Below are 20,731 nucleotides of genomic sequence, written 5' to 3' on the forward strand. Positions count from 1 at the left end.
AACACCTCTTGCAAAATTTCAGCCAAATAGGATTACAATTGCACCCTCTAGTGGCTCAAGAAGTCAAGACTCCAGATCGGTCTATAAGGCAGCTATATTAGGTTATGGACCGATTTGAACTATTCTTAGCAGAGTTGTTAAAAGTCATAGCAAAACACCTCATGCTAAATTTCAGCTAAATCGGATAATAATTGCGCCCTCTAGTGGCTCAAGAAGTCAAGACCCCAGGTCGGTCTGTAAGGCAGCTATATTAGGTTATGGACCGATTTGAACTATTCTTAGCAAAGTTGTTGAAAGCCATAGCAAAACAAGTCCGGCGAAATTTCAGCCAAATCGAATAATAATTGCGTCCTCTAGTGGCTCAAGAAGTCAAGGCCCCAGATCGGTTTATATGGCAGCTATATCAGGTTATGGACCGATTTGAACTATTCTTAGCAGATTAGTTGGAAGTCATAGCAAAACACCTCATGCAAAATTTCAGCCAAATATGATTACAATTGCACCCTCTAGTGGCTCAAGAAGTCAAGACCCCAGATCGGTCTATAAGGCAGTTATATTAGGTTATGGACCGATTTGAATTATTCTTAGCAAAGTTGTTGAAAGTCATAACAAAACGAGTCGTGCGAAATTTCAGCCAAATCGAATAATAATTGCGTCCTCTAGTGGCTCAAGAAGTCAAGACCCCAGATCGGTTTATATGGCAGCTAAATCAGGTTATGGACCGATTTGAACTATTCTTAGTAGAGTTGTTGGAAGTCATAGCAAAACACCTCATGCAAAATTTCAGCTAAATCGGATAATAATTGCGCCCTCTAGTGGCTCAAGAAGTCAAGATCCCAGATCGGTTTATAAGGCAGCTATATCAGGTTATAGACCGATTTGAAATATTCTTAGCAAAGTTGTTGAAAGTTATAACTAAACAAGTCGGGCGAAATTTCAGCCAAATCGAATAATAATTGCGTCCTCTAGTGGCTCAAGAAGTCAAGACCCCAGATCGGTTTATATGGCAGCTAAATCAGGTTATGGACCGATTTGAACTATTCTTAACACAGTTGTTGGAAGTCATAGCAAAACACCTCATGCAAAATTTCAGCCAAATAGGATTACAATTGGAGATCGGTCTATAAGGCAGCTATATCAGATTATGGACCGATTTGAAATATCGTTCCACACTGTTGTTGAAAGTCATAGCAAACAAGTCGGGCGAAATTTCAGCCAAATCGAATAATAATTGCGTCCTCTAGTGGCTCAAAAAGTCAAGACCCCAGATCGGTTTATATGGCAGCTATATCAGGTTATGGACCGATTTGAACTATTCTTAGCAGAGTTGTTGGAAGTCATAGCAAAACACCTCATGCAAAATTTCAGCCAAATAGGATTACAATTGCACCCTTTAGTGGCTCAAGAAGTCAAGATCCCAGATCGGTTTATATGGCAGCTATATCAAAACGTGGACCGATATAACCCATTTACAATCCCAACCGACCTACACAAATAAGAAGTATTTGTGCAAAATTTCAAGCGGCTAGCTTTACTTCTTTGAAAGTTAGCGTGCTTTCGACAGACAGACGGACGGACGGACGGACGGACGGACAGACGGACGGACATGGCTAGTTCGACTTAAAATAACATGACAATCGAGAATATTTATACTTTATGGGGTCTCAGACGCATATTTGGAGATGTGACAAACAGAATGACGAAATTAGTATACCCCATCCTATGGTGGAGGGTATAAAAAAAAAAGTTTGCTGATCTAAGCAAACATTGTCTGCTGGTTTTATATCAAACTAGCCCAAAGGGGCCCACTCCGCTGCGCCTTCTTTTACTTTATATGGAACAAAATTATCCTTGGAATATTAATTTTCTATAATTAAAGAGCTTTAAATGAAATACCATGCTGTGCAAGAAAGGATATGTATTGGGTTGCCCAAAAAGTAATTGCGGATTTTTTAAAAGAAAGTAAATGCATTTTTAATTAAACTTAGAATGAACTTTAATCAAATATACTTTTTTTCTAAAGCAAGCTAAAAGTAACAACTGATAACTGACAGAAGAAAGAATGCAATCACAGAGTCACAAGATGTGAAAAAATGCCGACTATATGAAAAATCCGCAATTACTTTTTGGGCAACCCAATATATGGCTTCACTATTAGTATAACAATATAAATGCCTTAATCTGCATCCTACATGATCATTATTGATCTATGAATTCGCTCGGAGGGTTTAGGGTCGTTAACATTTGGATTTTAGATATACTCCATTCTTAAAAGTCTTTATTTCAGATCGATATTGTCATGATGTCTGATTTAGAGGTATTTTCAGGGTTGAGGTTGTCCCCTAGACTCTTGGCCCTGGAAAAAATATCAGCATCGTGCTCTTCTCTCAATTGCCATTTATTTACACCCCATATTGCCATTGGTTCAAGGGGAGTTTATGGGATAAGGCTTCCTCAAATACTTGGCCCCAAAATTGCCATTTATTTACACCCCAATTGCCATTTATTTACACCCCAATTGCCATTTATTAACACCCCATATTGCCATTGGTTCAAGGGGAAGCTTATGGAATGAGGCTTCCTTAAACACTTGGCCCCAAAATTTGTACTCTTTGAAGGGTTGTTTTGGCGGTGCCCCAAAAAAATGGTCCCACATATGCCCATCAGATTCCTATTCTACTCCCAAATACCCTTATTTGAGCTCCATATTGAGACGGACAGTAAAAAATTGCTATTTGTGGGGTGTTTTGCAGAAGGGTTAGACCCCCAGAAAATTGTTCCCGAAAGTGGGTATCAATTTCGTACTCTTCTCCCCAATAGCTTTCATTTGAGCCCCACATTGATGTGGTCGGTAAATATGCCCGATTTAGGGATGTTTTGGGGAGAGGGGTGGTCCCCCAAACACTTAGCCCTGAAAATATATCAGCATCGTGCTCTACTCTCAAATATCATTTATTTGGACCCCATATTGCCATTGGCCTCAAAATTAGATATCAAATTCGCTTTCTAATCTCAAATACTTTACATTCAAACCCCTTATTACAAAAGTCAGCAAATATTTGCGGTTTGGGGTATGGGTCCTTAAAGATATCAATATCCAGATCCACTCCCTTTAAGACCCAAATTGCCATGGTTGGCAAATAAATCTTATTTAGGGGTTGTTTTGGGGGTGGGACGACCCCTAGGCAGTTGATCCCGAATGTTGTTTTCAGATTAGTGATCTACTCCCAAATACCTTTCATTTGAGCCCCATATTTCCATGGTCGACAAACATGACCGGTTTGGGGGTGTTTTGGGGCCTCCCCCCGCTGTTCAGTGACTTGGCCCTGAAAATATGTATCAGATTCGTGTCCTACTCTAAAATACCTTTTATTACAGCCCCATATTGGAATGGTCAGGAAATACGTCCTATATGGGTGGTGTTATGGGGCTGGGGTTTGGGTGGCGCCATAGATACTTTTTCCCTAATATGGATATCAAATTCGTGCTTTCCTCCCAAAGATCTTTCATTTGAGCCTCATATTGCTATGGTCATAAATTTGTCCTCTTTGGGGGTATTCTTGGGAGTGGCGGCCCCGAAACACTTGGTCCCACATTTGGATATCAGATTCGTCTACACTCGAATACCATTTCTTTACGCCCCATATTGCCATGGTCAGTAAATAATTCCTGTTTGGGGGGTGTTTTGGGGAAGGGGTAGATTCCCAGAAACTTGGTCCCACATTTGGATATCAGATTCGTATTTTACTTGCAAATATTGGGTTGCCCAAAAAGTAATTGCGGATTTTTCTTATAGTCGGCGTTGATAATTTTTTTCACAGCTTGTGACTCTGTAATTGCATTCTTTCTTCTGTCAGTTATCAGCCGTTACTTTTAGCTTGCTTTAGAAAAAAAGGGTAAAAAAAGTATTTTTGATTAAAGTTCATTCTAAGTTTTATTAAAAATGCATTTACTTTCTTTGAAAAAATCCGCAATTACTTTTTGGGCAACCCAATACCTTTCATTTGAGTCCCATATTGCTATGGTCGGTAAATATGTCCGATTTAAAGATGTTTTAAGGGGATGGGGTGGTCATCCTAACACTTGGTCCGACAATTGGATATCAAATACGTTTCCTCTTCCTAAATACCTTTCATTTGAGTCCCATATTGTCGTGATTGTTTTAAATATATATTTGGTAGGTTTTGGGGGTGGGACGGCTCCCCCTAGGTACCCCATCCGAAATTTGGTTACCAAATATTTATTTTTAGGTTACTATAAGAGAGTACACAAAATTTCGCTTAAATTGAACCGCTGAGATTTGGCGTTTCTGAAAATTAGGGTAAAGGGTAGGGTCCGTCCCCCCTTCAGATATCAAAAATGTAGTACTCTATTTTCACCACGGGATCATTGTGCACCATCAGTGGAAATTTCAAGAAAATCGGTTCAGCCGTTTTTAAGTCTATAAGGAAGACACAAACAAACAACCAAACATAAATTGATTTTTATACCCACCAACGAAGGATGAGGGTATACCCATTTTGTCATTCCGATTGCAACATATCGAAATATCCATTTCCGACCCTATAAAGTATATAAAGTCTTGATCAGCGTAGAAATCGAAGACGATCTAGCCATGTCCGTCCGTCTGTCTGTTGAAATCACGCCATAGTCTTTAAAAATAGAGATATTGAGCGGAAACTTTGCACAGATTCTTTTTTTGACCATAGGCAGGTTAAGTTCGAAGATGGACTATATCGAACTATATCTTGATATAGCCCCCCTATAGACCGATCCGCCGATATGGCGATTTAGGCCTATAAAAGCCACATTTTTTATCCGATTTTGCTGAAATTTGGGACTGTACATTGCGTTGGGCCCTTCGACATTCTCCTTCAATTTGGCTCAGATCGATCCAGATTTGGATATAGCTGCCATATAGACCGATCTCTCGATTTAAGGTTTTGAGCATAAAAGACGCATTTATTGTCCGATGTCGCCGAAATTTGGGACAGTGAGTTATGTTAGGCGCTTGGACATTCTTCTTCAATTTTTCTCAGATCTGTCCAGTTTTTGATATAGCTGCCATATAGACCGAACTCTCGATTTAAGGTCTTGCGCCCATATAACGCGCATTTATAGTCCGATTTTGACAAAATTTGGAACAGTGAGTTGCGTTAGACCCTTCGACATCCTTCATCAATTTGGCTCAGATCGGTTCAGATTTGGATATAGCTGCCATACAGACCGATCTCTCGATTTAAGGTTTTGGGGCCATAAAAGGCACATTTATTATACGATGTCGCCGAAATTTAGGACAGTAAGCTGGGTTAGGTCCTTCGACATCCTTCTTCAATTTGGCCCAGATCGGCCCAGATTTGGATATAGCTGCCATATAGACCGATCTCTCGATTTAAGGTTTTGGGGCCATAAAAGGTGATTTATTATTCGATGTCGCTGAAATTTGGGATAGTGAGTTGTGTTAGGCCCTTCAACATCCTTCTGCAATTTGGACCAGAACGGTGAAGATTTAGATATAGCTTCCATATAGACCGATCTCTCGATTTAAGGTTTTGGGGCCACAAAAGGCGTATTTGTTTCCTGATGTCGCCGAAATTTGGGACAGTGAGTTGTGTTTGGCCCTTCGACATCCTTCTGCAATTTGGACCAGAACGGTGAAGATTTGGATATAGCTGCCATATAGACCGATCTCTCGATTTAAGGTTTTGGGTCCATAAAAGGAGCATTTCTAGCCCGATGTCTCCGAAATTTGGGACAGTGAGTTGTGTTAGACCCTTCAATATCCTTTTTTAATTGGACCCAAATCGGTTCAGATTTGGATATAGCTGCCATTGGACCGATCTCTCGATTTAAGGTTTTGGGCCCATAAAAGGCGCATTTATTGTCCGATGTTGCCGAAATTTGGGACAGTGAGCTGTGTTAGGCCCTTCGACATCCTTCTTCAATTTGGCCCAGATCGGTTCAGATTTGGATATAGCTGCCATTAGACCGATCTCTCGATTTAAGGTTTTGGGGCCATAAAAGGCGCATTTATTATTCGATGTCGCTGAAATTTGGGATAGTGAGTTTTGTTAGGCCCTTCAACATCCTTCTGTAATTTTGCCCAGATTGGTCAAGATTTGGATATAGCTGCCATATAGACCGATCTCTCGATTTAAGGTTTTGAGCCCATAAAAGGCGCATTTATTGTCCGATGTCGCAGAAATTTGGGACAGTGAGTTATGTTAGGCGCTTGGACATTCTTCTTCAATTTTTCTCAGATCTGTCCAGTTTTGGATATAGCTGCCATATAGACCGATCTCTCGATTTAAGGTCTTGCGCCCATATAAGGCGCATTTATAGTCCGATTTTGACAAAATTTGGAACAGTGAGTTGCGTTAGACCCTTCGACATCCTTCTTCAATTTGCCCCAAATCGGTTCGGATTTGAATATAGCTGCCATATAGACCGATCTCCCGATTTAAGGTTTTGGGTCCATAAAAGGCGCATTTATTGTCCGATGTCGCTGAAATTTGGGACAGTGAGTTGTGTTAGGCGCTTGGACATCCTTCTTAAATTTTTCTCAAATCGGTCCAGATTTGGATATAGCTGCCATATAGACCGATCTCTCGATTTAAGGTTTTGGCCCCATAAAAGGCGCATTTATTGTCCGATGTCGCCGAAATTTGGAACAGTGAGTTAAGTTAAGCAAGTCGACATATATCTGCAATTTGACCTAGATCGATCAAGATTTGAATTTAGCTGTCATATAGACCGATTTATCGATTTAAGGTTTTGCGTCTATAAAAGGCGCATTTATTTTCCGATGTCGCCGACCGAAATTTAGGATAGTGAGTTGTGTGTGTGAGATCGGTCCTTTTTACTTGTTTTTGTCAATTTGTACTCTGCTTTTAAATACCTTTCATTTGAGACCCATATTGCCCAATAGTGGTAAAAATGTCCTGTTCGGTGATGTTTTTGGGGGTGGGGGACCCCCCGACACTTAGGATGACGTTATAATGCTACCTTTCATTTGACACCCATATTGTGCCAATCGACAATAACCCCCAGGTTATTTGATCCCAAAATTTTACATCAATTTCGTGTTTATGGGATACCAGTTGGCATGCAAAATATCGTTTTAATCGGTACACCCATCTCCGAGATCTGGTGTTTTTGAAAATAGTAGTACCCAGACAAACAAACAAAGCGCCAAAATGTAATTTTTATGTAAATGAAGATTACAAAAGTTTATCAAAAATTTAATTTTCATAAAATATTTTGTAAACATTTTCTTTTGTTAGTAACCAATTTCAGAAATGTTTCCTGCGGTATTGCTTTATGGGGGCTATGTTTAGACGTTTGTAGACAATTTGTTGCAAGAAGGTTTTCTCGCAACAGAGAATCCAATATACCAACTCAGAGTACTTATGATAGCTAAATTTGCTAAAAGCCTTCATAAACTAACAGCTTTTTTTTGGCGATGTCGAAAAATAAATCCAGGCGATTGGAAAGAAGATAGTGCTCCCGATTTTGTTTAGTCCAACAGGCCATTAAATCGGTTGCTACCGTTATAAGGAGGCTATAACAAACCGTAGAACAAGATGATACCCAGAATACTACTTTTAAAAATTTCACCACAATGTAACATCTTGCAATACCTTAGGGTACTCCATAGTCGTTTCGCACTCACTTTGCCAACTTTTTTTGGAACATTTTTATATTTAAATTACAAGTCGTGAGTGCCTGTGTGTATATGTGTCGCAGTTCAAATCAAACGCGTGCGACTTCGTGACCGCTTGCCTGCGTCACATGCACAATAAGAAAGAAACAAAAAAACGTTTTGTGTGTGTTTTCAAGTCTCACCTTTTTTTTCGGTGGTATTTATTGAAGTGCCAACAGCAGCAACAAATATGCAAAAAAAAAAAACAATATTGCGGTTTTTAGTGGATGAAATATTCGTTGTTGTGCCCTGTTAGGTGTGTGTGTGTGAGTGTATGTCTATGGTACCGGTAATTATTTTATTATCATTTTCCTTCACTAACATCATCAAAAACGTCTTCATAGTCGTTGATATTGTTGTTGGCTTTTTTTGTTGGATTTGTTTTTAGCACCATCACTGCTTGTGTGTTGTTGTTGTTGCTGCTGTTGCCAGTTTGTTTATAGTTTTTAAGATAAGCATTCATATTGAGAACATGATGACAATGATAATGACATGGCAGAGTGCAGTTCTCACAAACCGCAACAGATGTGCTAGATTTAGATATTAGAAGAAGTTTGCTCCGATTGAGAGTGTAAGAGAGAGAGAGAAAGAATAGAAGTGACTGTGTAAGGGCGAAATATTAAAGAGGAAATGTTGCAGCAAATTTAGGAGGTTTTGTTAAAAGTCTGATTTAATCCAAATTATATACACATTTAGGACACTATCTAAGGATGAGGGCATTCACGTTGCTAGACATTTTCCCTGGGAGGGCTACGACGCAAATAAAAAAAAAATAGAAAAAAGTTTCGCTACGTATACTTATTTAGTGTCATACTGCCTTATGATTCTTGATGTTGGTTTCACGAAAGCAATCAAGTACGGAATTTAATAAAAACTAATAATAAATGCAAATTTGCCCATGAACATTCCATTAAGGATCAGGGACAAACTTCTCATTTATCAATGAGTGCTGTTCGATTAAAGTTTTAAGCTCAATGATAAGGGACTTTCTTTTTATAGCCGAGTCCGAAAGGCGTGTCACAGTGCGAGTCGTTTTTGGGGAGAAGTTTTTACATGGATATCATACCATTTTTATAACCACCACCGAAGGATGGGGGTATATTCACGACTCACAATTTCATGAAAATCGGTTCAGATTTAGATATACCTCTCATATATATATATATATATATATATATATATATATATATATATATATATATATCGCCCGATTTTCACTCCTAGAGCCACTGCAAGCTCATATATTGACCCATCTTGGTAAAATTTTGCAAAACGCTTTCCTCGATGACTGCCACAACATACATAGAGTTTGGTGGAAATCGGTTCAGATTTTGATATAGCTCCCATATATATGTTCGTCCGATTTGCAGTAATATTGCAATAAAATGGTCTTCTGTTAACCGATTTTCACGAAATTTGGCGGGATGGATTTTCTTTTGACTCTCCATATTACTGGTGAATTTCATGGAAATCGGTTCACATTTAGATATAGCTCTCATGTATATATAACACCCTATTTTAACTTCTAGAGTCACAGCATTCGCATTTATTGACCCATCTTGGCAAAATTTTGCAAAACGCTTCCCTCGACGACTGCCACAGTATCTAAGAAGTTTGCTTGAAATCGGTTCAGATTTAGGTATAGCTCTCATATATATGTTCGTCCGATTTGCAGTAATATTGCAATAAAATGATCATTTGTAAACCGATTCTTTCGAAATTTGGCAGGAAGGTCTTTCTAATGACTCCCAATATTACTGGTGCATTTCATAGAAATCGGCCCAGATTTAGATGTAGCTGTCATATATGTATATATCCAGATTTTCACCACAAGAGCCACTGCAAGCGCATTGTTTGACCAATCTTGCCAAAATTTTGCACAACGCTTCCCTCGACGACTACCACATTATCTGAGAAATTTGCTCGAAATCGGTTAAGATTTAGGTATAGCTCTCATATATATGTTCGTCCGATTTTGAGAAATATTGCAAAAAAAGTGCTCATTTGTTGACCGATTCTGTTGAAATTTTGCAGGAAGGTCTTTCTTATGACTCTCAATATTACTGGTGAATTTCATAGAAATCGGCCCAGATTTAGATATAGCTGTCATATATATATAGAGCCCGATTTTAACTTCTAGAGTCACAGCATTCGCATTAATTGACCCATCTTGCCAAAATTTTGCACAACGCTTTCCTCGACGACCGCCACAGTATCTGAGAAGTTTGTTTGAAATCGGTTCAGATTTAGGTATAGCTCTCATATATATGTTCGTCCGATTTGCAGTAATATTGCAATAAAATGGTTTTTTGTTAACCGATCTTCTCGAAATTTGGCAGGAAGGTCTTTCTTATGACTCCTAATATTACTGGTGAATTTCCTGGAAATCGGTTCAGGTTTAGATATAGCTCTCATAGATATATATCGCCCGATTTTAACTTTTAGAGTCACAGCATTCGCATTTATTGACCCATCTTGCCAAAATTTTGCACAACGCTTTCCTCGACGACTACCACATTATCTGAGAAGTTTGCTCGAAATCGGTTCAGATTTAGATATAGCTCCCATATATATGTTCATCAGATTGTGGGTAATTTGCCATAATGTTGTCATTTGTCAACCGTAGTTTTTACTGTTTGAACATATTTGCTCGCCGAGGTCCATCAAAATTGGTTCAGTTTTTTATTGAGGAAGACAAGTGGTTTTTACCGTTTCGATCTTTTACAGTGACCAAACAGTAGTCATGTAATAAACTTTTGCCATGTGCGAATTATTCTAACACTAGTAAAAAAATAGTGAAGAATTGTTTGATAGATTAGCTTGTTTTGATTTTAAAAGCATAGAGTAGTCGCCCAAGGGCATGTCGTTTGGCTTTGTCTGTAAAAAGGAGGTCCCTTATCTAGCAGCTTAAATTTGAAGCGAACAGCACTCATTCATGTAAGAGAAGTCGGCCCTATTCCATTCCTATGTTATACGGAATGTTTGACACATTTTCAATTTCTTTGGATATTTAAAATTGCCTTTCCACGAAATAGGCATACATGTCCCTTAGTACAATTTCAGTCCCCTGGTTACAATTTCATGTTCTTTTTTTCTACTTAATTTTGTAAATTGACATTGCCTCTGTTATTTTTTACCTCCACACCAGATACAATCTCAATTGGGGGCAATTAAGTACATTTAAAGAAATTGTAATAACTTAATTGTGACTTAGTTGTTTTCGTAGATAAGCAATGCTATAAATTAATTTTTCAAGATTCTCTTCTTATCAGTACCAAAGTAGAAGCTTAAAAAACAAATGCTGTTGAGAGATGTGGAATTTTCCGCTTCGAAGAGATGTCTCATTCAATTTACCCAAGCTAACATAGGAAGCATAAATAAGTCATAATAAAGTGACCGTGTACGTTTGGGTGAGTAAGGGACATAAGTAAATCTTCAACATAAGCATGAAATTTTGGAATTCAAAATTATTTTTTGGAAAATATTTCTTCATTTTTAACTCCCCAATGTTGATTTGTAATAGGATTTTTTTTTCACAAAATTTCCTTTATAGGACTTTCAAATAAACCAATTTTAAGGCTTCATAAAGTTTTGTGAATAAGGCCGTCGTCGTTTATGCTGATTTAATATGAGCATGTTTTGTGTTGGTTTCGAACTATGGGTCGTATGAGTGCTGAAGATACAATAATAAGTACCCATTACTCATACGCATAGACGTCACACAAAAATCATATATGAATATTCTTCGTTCAAACTATTATGACAAGATAGGTTATTTTAGGAATCAAAGAAAGGATGAATCATCTAGCGTTTGCAAGGCCATTTAACCAAAGATGAGTTATGACATACAATCCAAGTAGTCATTGCAGCTACAGAAGCCAAACACATGAAAATATCTTGCAAAATGTGTATAGGCTCAAAAACGGCTGAACCGATTACCTTGGAATTTTCACAGATTGTATAGATTGGTCTGGAAGGAAACATAGGCTATATAATTTTTTGATATCGGAAGGGGTAAGGGGGAGGGTCCGCCCCCCTTACCCCAAAAATACTACCCAAAAATAAAAGTGGGCCGCTCGGGACAATATAGGACTCAAATGAAAGGTATTCCAGACAAGAGTACGAATTTCATATAAACAAGTAAGAGCGTGCTAAGTTCGGCCGGGCCGAATCTTATATACCCTCCACCATGGATCGCATCTGTCGAGTTCTTTGCGCAGTATTTCTTTTTAGGCAAACAAAGAATAATGAATATGGACGGAGGAGGAGGAGGAGCTATATCAAGTTATAGTCCGATTCGGGGCTCAAGAAGCAAAATCGGGAGATCGGTTCATATGGGAGCTGTGTCAACCTATAGATCGATTCAGACCATATTGCACACGAATGTTGAAGGCCATAGGAGAAGCCGTTGTACAAAATCTGTGCCAAATCGGATGAGAATTGGGCTCTCTAGAGGCTCAAGAATTCAAGATCACAGATCGGTTTATATGACAGCTATATCAGGATATGGACCGATTTGGACCACACTTCGCATAAATGTTGGAAGTGATACCAAAACACCACGTGCAAAATTACAGTCAAATCGGATAGGAATCTAAAAGCTTAAGAAATCAAGACCCAAAATCGGTTTATATAGCAGCTATATCAGGTTATGGACCGATTTGAACCATACCTCGCACAGTTGTTGGAAGTGATATCAAAACACGTCGTGCAAAAATTCATTCAAATCGGATTAGAATGCGCACTCTAGAGGCTCAAGAAGTCAAGACCCAAGATCGGTTTATATGGCAGCTATATCAGGTTATAGACCGATTTGGACCATACTTGGCACAGTTGTTGGATATCATAACAAAACACGTCGTGCAAAATTTCAGCCAAATCGGATAAGAATTGCGCACTCTAGAGGCTCAAGAAGTCAAGACCCAAGAGCGGTTTATATGGCAGCTATATCAAAACAAGGACCGATATGGCCCATTTACAATACCAACCGACCGACACTAATAAGAAGTATTTGTGCAAAGTTTAAAGCGGCTAGCTTTACTCCTTCGGAAGTTAGCGTGCTTTCGACAGACAGACGGACGGACGGACAGACGGACGGACATGGCTAGATCGACATAAAATGTCGCGACGATCAAGAATATATATACTTTATGGGGTCTTAGACGAATATTTCGAGTAGTTACAAACAGAATGACGAAATTAGTATACCCCCCATCCTATGGTGGAGGGTATAAAAATCGGGTCCAAGTAATTAATGGGCCGCCCCAACCACAAAACCCCTTAAAATAGATTTTTTGGACGATCATGACAATATGGGACTCAAATGAAAAGTATTCGGGAGTAGATTGCGAATATGGTCAGGAAGGAAAAAAGGCTTTATTATTTCTTGATTACGAAAGAGGAGGACCCTCCCCCGAAACCCAAAAGTACCCATCGGGCCGCCCCAACCCCAAAATTCCCCCAAACATACCTATTGGACGTTCATGTCAATATGGGCCTCAAATGAAAGGTATTTGGGAGTAGATTTCGAATCTGGGATACAAAATCAGATCGAAGGATAGGGGGTCACCCTACCCCCCCCCCCCCCCCCAAAAGAGACTTAAATGGGCATATAATCCATCATGACTATAAAAGATTGTTTTTTTTTATTTGTTCCCAGAAATTCCCCCAAACAGATATATTGGACGTTCATGTCAATATGGGCTTCAAATGAAAGGTATTCGGGAGTAGATTACGAATCTGGCATACAAAATCAGATCAAAGGATAGGGCGTCACCCTACCCCCCAAAAATGCCTTAAATGGGCATATGACCCATCATGACTATAAAGGACTGTTTTTTTTTGTTTATTCCGTCGAATCAAACGATTTTCTTAAAATTTACACAGATTATGTAAGTTTGTCTGGAAGGAAACACACGTTGTTTGATTTTTAGATATCGGATGGGGGCGGTCCCTCCCCCCTACCCCAACAACGCCATCCAAAACCAAAAGTGGATCGATAGGCACAATATTGGAGACTAGAAAACGAATATCGTATTAAATTTGGGTCCAAGTAACCTGCAGGCTTCCCCAACCCAAAAACTCCTCTTAACAGATATATTCGAAGTTCATGTCAATATGGGCCCCAAATGAATGGTATTCGACAGTAGATTACAAATATGGCATAAAATAATAGGTCCAAGTAATGGGAGATCTTCCCCCGCCCCCAAGTCCCCCCAAATGGCCATATTAGCCGACCACTTCTATATGAGACTCAAATGAATGGTATTTGGGAGTAGATAACGAATATGACATTGAAATTTGTGTTCAAGTCTAGGTGGCGCTTTTCCTTCTAAAAATAAGTCAAATAGGCTGATTGATTGTTGATTATGGGACTCAAATAAAAGTTATTTAAGAGTAGTAAACGAATTTGATATCCAATTTTGGAGCCAAGTGTTCGGGGGTACGCCCTAAAGCATCCTCTAAACTGAACTTCATTTCCGATTATGGCAATATGAAGCTCAAATCAACGGTATTTGGTAGTAAAGAACGAATTTGATATCTATTTTCAGGGCAAAGTGTCGATGGCCGCCCCTGCCCCAAAACACCCTCCATGGCAATATGGGGCTCACATTAAATGGATTTGGGAGTACAGCACGATTTTGATATCCATATTTGAGTCGAAATGTGTCTGAGTGCCATCCCTCCCTTAAAAATCACTTCTCATTACCCTAATTTTCAAAACCATCAGATCTCGGAGTTTGGTAATGCGATTCCTTCAAAAATTTTTTGCACTCTCACAGTCAAAACAAAAAATGGTTTCTATTGTTGAGGTCGTGTGCCTCGGGGGCCGTCCAAAACCCGCCAAAATGTGTATTTAGACCAATCACGATAATATAGAGCTCAAACGAAAGGTGCTTGAGAGAAAAAACAAATTTGATATCCAATTGAAGAGCCATGTGTTTGGGGAACTGCCCCTCCCGAAAACACCACCCTATTATATGAAGCTATATAATGATTAAATTGATTGATTTTCGAGAAATTGATACTCATTTTCGGGACAAAGTCCCTGGGGTCCACCTCACCCTCAAACAGAATTTATTTACCGATCATGTCATTATGGGGCCCATATAAAATGTATTGGTTGCCCAAAAAGTAATTGCGGATTTTTCATATAGTCGGCGTTGACAAATTTTTTCACATTTTCTGTAATTGCATTCTTTCTTCTGTCAGTTATCAGCTGTTACTTTTAGCTTGCTTTAGAAAAAAGTGTAAAAAAAGTATATTTGATTAAAGTTCATTCCAAGTTTTATTAAAAATGCATTTACTTTCTTTTAAAAAATCCGCAATTACTTTTTGGGCAACCCAATATTTGAAAGAAGAGCACGAGGCTTATATTTACAATACATTAGGAGCCAAGTGTCTCTCTAAAACTCAAAGGAAAGGTGTTTGGGAGTGGAGTATAAATTAATTCACATTAGTGTTGGTCTTGATATAGCAACGATATGAACCGATGCTGGATCTTGACTTCTTAAGCCTCTACAGGACGCAATTATTATCCGCTTTGGAAGAAATTTTGTACAACGGCTTTGCTCATGACCTTCAACATACGTGTCTAATATGGTCTGAATCGATCAATGGCTTGATACAGCTTCCATATAAACCGATCTCCCCAACTGTGCTAAGTATGGTCCAAATTGGTTCATTACCTGATATATTGGTTTGCCCAAAAAGTAATTGCGGATTTTTTAAAAGAAAGTAAATGCATTTTTAATAAGGCTTAGAATGAACTTTAATCAAATATATTTTTTTTGCACTTTTTTTCTAAAGCTAGCTAAAATTAACAGCTGATAACTGACAGAAGAAAAAATGCAATTACAGAGTCACAAGCTGTGAAAAAATTTGTCAACGCCGACTATATGAAAAATCTGCAATTACTTTTTGAGCAACCCAATAGCTCCCATATACACCGATAATGGATCTTGACTTCTTGAGTCGCCAGAGGGCGAAATTATTATCTGATATGGCTGAAAGTTAGCATGAACTGCCGAGTCTGAATGGCTTGCCGCAGTGTGACAGTGGCAAATGTCGCCAGCATAAAGAGAGGATAACCACCGCTTCAAATTTTGTCCAATCTCATCACCAGGATTTGAACGGATGCGTTCAGCGTTATAGGCGGACAGTGACACGAATTCGATATACACATACAGGGGGAAGTGTCCCCACCCTAAAAAATTAGAGAGTTAGAGAAGGCGCAGCGGAGCGGGCAAGCTTCGGCTATTATATTTTATGAAGTCTCATCTTTTCAAACTACATTAAAATCCAACTTTTGCGAGTATTATCCTTTAGACATCATGATAAATTTAAGTAGCAATTAAAAATCACATTTGGCAATGTTCAAATACTTACTTGGGCTTTTAAATCCACAAAAATGTATTTAAACTTACCTGAAAATAATGAGAAAAAAATCGTATTAAAAATTAAGTTTAAACTTAAAAAACAAAAATGTATAAAGAAAAGGCCGAGCTAGGCTTTGGATACCCATCACCTTTTTAATTATCACTCAACTGCATCCATATTAATATGTAAATATGGGCCGTTCTGCATCATATTTGGTTCAGGTGCCGAGAAGAATTTCAGCGAAATCGGTTTAAATAAGACTTTTGGGTCTCGACTTCTTGAGCCTCTAGAGGGCATAATTCTCGTCCAATTTGACTGAAATTTTGCCCGTAGTATTTTATTACGACTTCCGACAACTGTGCTAAGTATGATTCAAATCGGTTTATAATCTTATATAGCTGGCATATAAACCGATCTGGAATCTTGACTTCTTGAGCCTCTAAAGGGCGCAATTATCAACCGATTTGGCAGAAATTTTGTAAAACGGATTCTCTCATGACCTTCAACATACGTGTCCAATATGGTCTGAATTGATCAGTAGCTTGATACAGCTCCCATATAAACCTATATCCCGATTTTGCTTTTTGAGTCCCTACAAGGCGCAATTCTTATCCGTATGAACTGAAATATTACACAATGACTTCTACAATGTTCAGCATTCAATTCACTCATTGTCCAAATCGGACTATAACTTGATATAGCTCCAATATCAAAACAGTTCTTATTCAATATTCTTTGTTTGCCTAAAAAGAGGTGCCGCGCATAGAACACGACAAATGCGATCCATGGTGGAGGGTATATAAGATTCGGCCGGGCCGAACTTATTTTGCTTTTTAATTATTAATTCTATTATTAATGGGAAAATTTTCACATTGTTTAAGGCTCGACATTAACGCTTCAAAACCCCAAAAGCTTTAAAATTAAATAAAACACACAGTTGTAGACGATAATTTCAAATTGGTTGCATGACAGAAGAGAGTGTTAAAGCATATGTCACTACTGCATTTGAAGGTATTAAACGTTCAAAATTGTACAACCAAATCAGCAAATGGTCATATATTTTAATAACAGTGCAATGTTTAAAATCCCAGCAGAGCGTTAAAATAAATGCAGTGATAAGATAAACGAATATTTAAAATAATGTGCACATGAGTGAAATAAAATCATCAGACTAAAGTACAAAAAAATAAAAACCATATAAATGCAAGAAATAAAACTATAAGCAAAATGTCAATATAAATTGAAAAGAAAGAAAAAAGTTCAGTTAATACACATTCATGTTTCCTTTGAATACCAAAAACCAGTAAAAAGACGTTAAGTTCAGCCGGGCTGAACTTTGTACACCCACCACCTTGGGTAAATATGTAAACCACCTTTCATCATAGTTCGGTGAAAAATTCATAATTTCTGCCCCCACAGCAGCTATTTTGAAATATGGTCGGATTTGGACCAAACATGGTGCGGACATTGAGTGGTCTAATAGTACAAGTCATTGTTCAATTTTGTAGAACAAAAATTGGTCTTTTTGGTAGCTACATCCAAGTATAGACTGATCTGAACCATATACGACACGGATGTCGAATAGCCTATCATAAGCCGCTGTGTCAAATTTCAGCGAAATCGGATTATAAATGCGCTTTTTATGGGGCTAAGACTTTAAATCGAGAGATCGGTCTGTATGGCAGCTATATTCAAATCTAGACGGATCAGGCCAAAATTAAAGAAAGATGTTAAGTGGCCTAACATAACTCACTGCCCCAAATTTCGGCCAAATCGGACAATAAATGCGTCTTTTATGGGCCCAAGACCTTTAATCGAGAGATCGGTCTATATGGCAGCTATATCCAAATCTGAACCGATCTGAGCCAAATCGAAGAGAGATGTCGAAGGGCCTAACAGAATTCTTTTTCCCAAATGTCGGCGAAATTGGACAATAAATGTGCCTTTTATGGGCTCAAGACCTTTAATCGAGAGATCGGTCCATATGGCAGCTATATCCAAATCTGAACCGATCTGAGCCAAATTGAAGGGATATGTCGAAGGGCCTAACAGAACTCTTTTTCCCAAATGTCGGCGACATAGGACAATAAATGCGCCTTTTATGGGCCCAAGACCTTTAATCGAGAGATCGGTCTATATGGCAGCTATATCCAAATCTGAACCGATCTGAGCCAAATCGACGAGAAATGTCAAAGTGCCTAACAGAACTTTTTTCCCCAAATGTCGTCTACATCGGACAATAAATGCGTCCTTTATGGGTGTAAGATCTTAAATCGAGAGATCGGTCTATATGGCAGCTATATCCGAATCCGGACCGATCTGGGCCAAATTGAAGAAGAATATCGATGGGCCAAACACAAATCACTGTCCCAAATTTCGGCGAAATCGAACGATAAATGCGCCTTTTATTGGCCCAAAACCTTTAATCGAGAGATCGGTCTATATGGCAGCTATATCCAAATCTGAACCGATCTGAGCCAAATCGAAGAGAGATGTCGAATGGCCTAACATAACTCTTTTTCCCAAATGTCGGCTAAATCGGACAATAAATGCGTTTTTTATGGGCCCAAGACCTTTAATCGAGAGATCGGTCTATATGGCAGCTATATCCAAATCTGAAGCATTCTGAGCCAAATCGAAGAGAGATGTCGAAGGGCCTAACAGATTTCTTTTTCCCAAATGTCGGCGAAATTGGACAATTAATGCGTTTTTTAGGGGACCAAGATCTTAAAACGAGAGATCGGTCTATATGGCAGCTGTATCCAAATCTAAAGCAATCTGAGCCAAATCGAAGAGAGATGTCGAAGGGCCTAACAGATTTCTTTTTCCCAAATGTCGGCTAAATCGGACAATAAATGCGTCTTTTATGGCCCCAATACGTATAATCGAGAGATCGGTCTATATGGCAGCTATATTCAAATCTGAACCGATCTGAGCCAAATCGACGAGAAATGTCAAAGGGCCTAACAGAACTCTTACCAAATGTCGGCTAAATTGGACGATAATTGCAACTTTTATGGGCCCAAGACCTTAAATCGAGAGATCGGTCTATATGGCAGCTATAACCAAATCTGAACCGATCGGGGCCAAATTGAAAAAGGATATTGACTGGCCTGACGCAACGCACTGTATTAAATTTCAGCAAAATTGGATAATAAACGTATCTTTTATGTGCCAAAGACCTTAATTCGGTCTTTATGATTATGACTCGGTGATTATGACAGATGGTGCACAATGATCCCGTGGTGAAAATAGGGTACTACATTTTTTGATATCCAAAGGGGGGGCGGACCCTCCCCCTTACACTAATTTTCAGAAACTTCAAATCTCGGAGATGGGTGGTGCGATTTAAGCGAAATTTTGTATGCTCTCATATAGTACCCTAAAAATAAAAATTTGGTATCCATATTTCGGATGGGGTACCTAGGGGGGCGCCCCACCCTAAAACCTATCAAACATATTTTTAGACCAATCACGACAATATGGGACTCAAATGAAAGATATTTAGGATAAGAAAACGTATCTGATATTAAATTGTCGGACCAAGTGTTTGGGGACCACCCCCACCCCCAAAACACCCCTAAATCGGACATATTTACCGATCATGGCAATATGGGACTCAAATGAAAGGTATTTGCGAGTAGAATACGAATCAGATATCCAAACGTGGGACCACGTTTCTGGGGGTGCACCCCTCTCCTAAAACACCCCCCAAACAGGACCTATTTGCTGACCATGGGAATATGGGGCTTAAACAAAAGGTTTTTGGGTGTAGAATACGAATCTGATATCCAAATATGGGACCAAGTGTTTGAAGGGCTGCCTCTCACCACAAACATCCCCCAAAGGGGACAAATTTATAGCCATAGCAATATGGGGCTCAAATGAAAGGTCTTTGGGAGTAAAGCACGAATCTGATATCAATATTCGGGAAAAGTGTCTATGGGAAAACATTTTTCGACCATGCCAACATGTGGCTCAAATGAAAGGTATTTGAGATTAGAAAACGAATTTGATAACCTATTTTGGGGCCTCTCCTCCTCCCCAAATTCCTCTTACGCCAATGGCAATATGGGGTTTAAATAAATGGTATTTGAGAGAAGAGCACGATGCTGATATTTTTTCAGGGCCAAATATCTGGGGGACGACCTCTCCCCCCAAAACACCACTAAATCAGACATCATGAGAATATCAGGCTGAAATGAAGTATTTTAAGAATGGATTACACCTTACATCCAAACTTAAATTCGTGGACCAATAAAGATCGTATGGGATTCAGATAAAGGCACTCAATGGCCCATTGGCAATGCCCAACGACTAAAATCAAGAAGAAGTATCTGCATAAAATTTCAAACGAATACCTACATTCTTTCGTCCGCTATTGTGATTTCATCAGCCGAACCAACATCAATACTACGAGTTGTTACAAACAGACTAACTACATTAGTATACCCCCCCATTCGAGGGTGATGGCTATAAAAATGCTTACTTACTTCAGCATTTGTTCCCCTTAAAAGATGATTCAATTATACTTTTTTTGTTGAAATATAAGTTCATAAACTTATCAAGTGTTTGCCAAACTCAAACCATAATTTAATTTCACATAATGATGATTAAATTAGCCCCAAGGGGAGTGAGTGAGTAAGTGTA

At 38.8% G+C, this 20,731-nt stretch overlaps 1 protein-coding gene across 3 annotated transcripts in view; it reads right to left on the reverse strand.

The window, feature by feature from the left end:
• LOC106094127 (adenylate cyclase type 9) overlaps positions 1-20,731 on the reverse strand; it is a 364,714-nt gene that overhangs the window by 58,097 nt on the left and 285,886 nt on the right. The window contains exon 1 of one of the 3 annotated variants that reach the window (XM_059367979.1): positions 16,091-16,116. The exons of the other annotated variants lie outside the window; for them this stretch is intronic. The gene's annotated coding sequence lies outside the window, so the exon portion shown is untranslated. Of the gene's footprint in view, positions 1-16,090; positions 16,117-20,731 lie in introns of those variants that run through there. 3 annotated transcript variants of the gene reach the window in all.

Source organism: Stomoxys calcitrans, chromosome 4, assembly GCF_963082655.1.
Source record: "Stomoxys calcitrans chromosome 4, idStoCalc2.1, whole genome shotgun sequence".
In the NCBI taxonomy this organism is placed as follows: domain Eukaryota; kingdom Metazoa; phylum Arthropoda; class Insecta; order Diptera; family Muscidae; genus Stomoxys; species Stomoxys calcitrans.